The sequence below is a fragment of the Oratosquilla oratoria genome, chromosome 38 (assembly GCF_046742065.1).
Source record: "Oratosquilla oratoria isolate Oo_2021 chromosome 38, ASM4674206v1, whole genome shotgun sequence".
Lineage (NCBI taxonomy): Eukaryota > Metazoa > Arthropoda > Malacostraca > Stomatopoda > Squillidae > Oratosquilla > Oratosquilla oratoria.
The window spans coordinates 11,707,407-11,712,074 of NC_134814.1; positions in this window are offsets into that span (position 1 = coordinate 11,707,407).

Genomic DNA, 4,668 nt, shown 5'->3' on the forward strand with positions numbered 1-4,668 from the left:
GAGCCTTTCGCTGTGTTTCAGGAGCTCTTTCGCGGCGTTTCAGGAATCTTTGCGGCGGAGCGGAAACTTCACGTTATTTCAAGAGCTTCGCGTCGTTTAAGGAGCTTCGCGGCGTTTCAGGAGATTCCCGGCGTTTTAGGAGCTTCGCGTCGTTTCAGGAGCTTTCGCGTCGTCCCAGGAGCTTTTCGCATCGTTTCAGGAGTTTTTAGCAGTGTTTCAGAAGATTTTTTTCGCGGTGTTTCAGGAGCTTTTTCGCGGCGCTCCTGAAGTTTTTGCGGCGCGTCGTTTCAGGAGATTTCGCGTCCTTTCAGGAGCTCCCCGGCGTTCCAGGAGCTTTCGCGGCGTTTCAGCTTTCGCGGCGTTTTAGGAGTTTCACGGTGTTTCAGGAGCTTTGCGGTGGAGCGGAAGCTTCGCGGCGTTTCAGGAGCTTCGTGTCGTTTCAGAAGTTTTTCGCAGCGTTTCAGGAGCTCCGCGTCGTTTCAGGAGTTTTAGCCGGTATTTCAGGAGCTCCGCGGCGTTTTCAGGATGTCTTTGAGGCTTTTCAGAAGTTTCGCGTCGTTTCAGGAGTTTTTCGCGGCGTTTTCAGAACTTCTCACGGCGTTTCAGAAGCTCCCAGCGTTTCATGAGTTTTTCGCGTCGTTTTCAGGAACTTTCGCGGCATTTCAGGAGCATCTCCCCGCGCGTTTCAGGAGTTTTTGCGGCGTTTTCAGGAGTTTTTCGCGGCGTTTCAGGAGCTTTTGCGGCGGAGTGGAAGCTTCGCGGCGTTTCAGGAGTTTCTCGGAGTTTCGGGAGTTTCGCGGCGTTTCAGGAGCTTTTTTTTTCGCGGTGTTTCAGGAGTTTTTCTCGGCATTTCAGAGTTTTTCTCCGTCATATCAGGAGCTTCGCGGCGTTTTAGGAGTTTTTTTGCGGTGTTTCAGGAGTTGTTTTTGTGGCGTTTCAGGGAGTTTTTCCCGAGGCGTTTCAGGAGCTTTTTTCACGGCGTTCTCAGGAGCTCTGCGTCGTTTCAGGAGCTTTCCCCCAGCGGCGTTTCAGGAATTTTCGTGGATATTTCGGTTTTTTTTATCGCGCCGTTTCAGGAGCCTTTTTTCGCGGCGTTTCAGGAGCTTTTTCGCGGTGTTTCAGAAGCTTTTTTCGCGGCGCTTTATCTTTTTTTTTTGGCGGCGTTTGAGGATATTATCGCGGCTTTTCAGGATTTTTCCCGCATCGATTCAGGAGCTTTATTCACCTCGTTTCAGTTTTCTCGCGTCGTTTCAGAAGTTTTTCTCGTCGTTTCAGAAGCTTTTTTTGCGTAGTTGTCAGGAGCATTTTCACGTCGTTTCAAGAATTTTAAAGCGTAGTTTCAGGAGATTTTAGCGTCGTTTCAGGAGCTTTTCGCGTCGTTTCTGGAGCTTTCGCGTCGTTTCAAGAGCTTTTGCGTCGTTTTTCAGGAGCTTTTTCGCGGTCGTTTCAGGAGCTTTTTTCGCGGCGTTTCAGGAGCCTTTTCGCGAAGTTTCAGTTTTTCTCGCAGCCTTTTTTAGGAGTTTTTTTTATTTTTGCGGAATTTCAGGAGTCTTTTTTCGCGGTGTTTCAGGAGCTTTTTCGCGGCATTTCAAGGAGCTTTTTTTGCGGCGTTTCAGGAGCTTCGCGGCTTTTCAGGAGCTTTCGTGGCGTTTCAGATTTTTTTCACGGCATTTCAGGAGCATTGTGGCGTTTCAGGAGCTTCGCGGCGTCTCAGGAGCTTTGCGGTGGAGCAAAAGCTTCGCGCCGTTTCAGGAGCCTCGCGTCGTTTCAGGAGCTTCGCGGCGTTTCAGGAGCTTCGCGGCGTTTCAGGAGCTTCGCGGCGTTTCAGGAGCTTCGCGGCGTTTCAGGAGCTTCGCGGCGTTTCAGGAGATTCGTGGCGTTTCAGGAGCTTCGCGGCGGAGTGGAAGCTTTGCGCTGATATATATGCCTCGTTTTTTTTTTTTTTTTTTTTTTCTATGAAAAGATCCCACATCTCATGATTCCTAATCAATAAGTTTTGTATTTTGTATTTCAGTTTAGTCATCTGTGATTATTTGTTTAATAATTTCTACTATGTTTATATCCATCTATTCATTCAGTTAATCAATCACTTCTATATTCATTACTTATCTATATATTTACATGTTCATTTGTCCATTCTAAACGTTTATTTGCTTACCAACTTAATTTTCTGTTTGAATGCGTTTTTAGTTTATTTAGATATTAACTAATTATTACTTATTCTCTTAACTATTTACTTGTTTGTTTGTTTGTTTCTTTGATGTTAAATTACCTCTTTACCCACAGCCGAATGAAATCTTTAGGCGCAGATGAAAAAAAATATCTAAAGTGTGCCAATATGGCGAATACATAAAAAAAAACTAATGAACAAGTTAATGTAAGATAAATCAATTGATCAACGAATGAATGTAAATAAACCATTAAGTTTACAGTTACGCAATCAAGTATATAATTGGTAAACGGAAAAAAAGGTGAATTGAAAATTTAATAATTGAAGATATGCAAATATACGAGTAAGTCGATTATCATATCAGTGGAAATATAGGTAGATAATGTATAGAAAAAGTAAATATAGGGAGGGGGAGAAGAGAGAGAGAAAGAGAGAGAGAGAGAGAGAGAGATAAAGGGAGCGATGGAGGGAGGGAGAGATGGAGACAGGAGAGAGAGATGGAGATAGGAGAGATGGAGGGAGGAGAGATGGAGGGAGGGAGAGATGGAGGGAGATGGAGGGAGGGAGAGATGGAGGGAGGGAGAGAGAGATAGGGAGAGATGGAAAGAGATGGAGAGAGAGATGGAGAGAGAGATGGAGAGATGGAGGGATGGAGAGAAATGAAGAGAAATGGAGAGAAATGGAGAGAGATGGAGAGTGAGAGGGGGAAGTAAGAGGGAGATAATTACAAGGAGTTACAAGAAATCTCAGTACCTTGAAAGGTTTTACAACCCATACCGGGAAGGTACCGTTAAAATGTCACCGGGATTTCACACCAGTATTTACACTAATGTGTGTAGCACCTTATCTGATCGATTTTTGAACTGCTCAACAGAGGAACTGTTTACCTCGTCCCTTTGGCAGTCTGTTCCAAGTGTTGCACATTTTATAGGTGAAAAAGTCATCAACCTTGTTACGGGAGTAACGAGAGGGATTGAGCTTTCATCCATGATTGCGAGTGGCATTCACGTTCAAGCTGAAGAGATGTCGGAAGTCAATGTTATCAAATCCTTGGAAATATTTTGAAAACCTAAATTGATTGTTCTCACAATCTCCTGGTTTCTAGAGACAAGAGAACCGAAGCCTTAAGACGCCTCTGGTAGCCCATGTGTCTAATGGCGGGAATAAGTTTCGTTGCTCGTGCCTGAACTCGTTCTAGCTTCTGCACGTCCATCCCCAAGTTGGGCGACCAGGACTGGAAGGCGTATTCCAGATGGGGACGAAAAAGAGAATTGTAAAGTGTCAAAACAAATAGTCTTGACGTTTTGGTTCAGGTAACGAAACTGTCTTCTGGTGTAACCTAAAAGCTTTTGTGTTTTATTTTTCCTACTTCTTTACACTGTTTTGAGGACTTGAGGTCGCTGCTGTTCAAGACACCCAAAGAGAGGGTAAGAGAGAGAGTAAGAGAGAGGGGAGGGGAGAGAGAGAGAGAGAGAGAGAGAGAGAGAGAGAGAGAGAGAGAGAGAGAGAGAGAGAGAGAGAGAGAGAGAGAAAGAGAGATAGAGGGTATGAGAAAGATTGAGGGTGAGAGAGAGGTTGAGGGTGAAAGAGAGATTGAGGGTGAGAGAGAGATTAAGGGTGAGAGAGAGAAATTGAGAGTAAGAGAGAGAGAGATTGAAGGTGAGAGAGAACAACTACTTTTAATGTTGACATGGAGGCTTCAAGTAGTAACTCATGCCCACTCACACACACGCACACACCCACACACGCACCCACACCCACACACATACACACGCACACACCCACACACGCACACACCCACAGACGCACACGCCCACACAAGCACCCACGCGCACACCCACACACACCCGCACACCTACGCGCACACCCACACATACGCACACATACACATGCATACACCCACACACGCACACACCCACACACGCACCCACACCCACGCACCCACATCCACGCACACCTACACGCACACACACATACAGATACGCACACACCAGCACACGCACCTACGCACCCACACCTACGCACACTTACACCCACCCCACACCCACAACCACGCACACCCACACGTACACACTCATACAGATACGCACACACGCACACGCATAAACCCACACACTCACACATGCACCCACACCCACGTACCCACACCCACGCACATCCACACGCACACACTCATACAGATACGCACACACACGCACACACCCACACACGCACCCACACATGCACACACCCACACATGCACCTACACCCACGCGCACACTCACACATATACACACGCACACACCCACACACATACACACTCCCACAGCCACACACAAGCCCACACACACACACACAAGCACACACACACACACACACACACACACACACACAAGCCCACACACACACACACAAGCACACACACACACACACACACACACACACACACACACACACACACGCGCGCGCGCGCGCGCGCTCGCTTACCCCCTTCTTCGTGCTCCTGGCATCCAGGAACT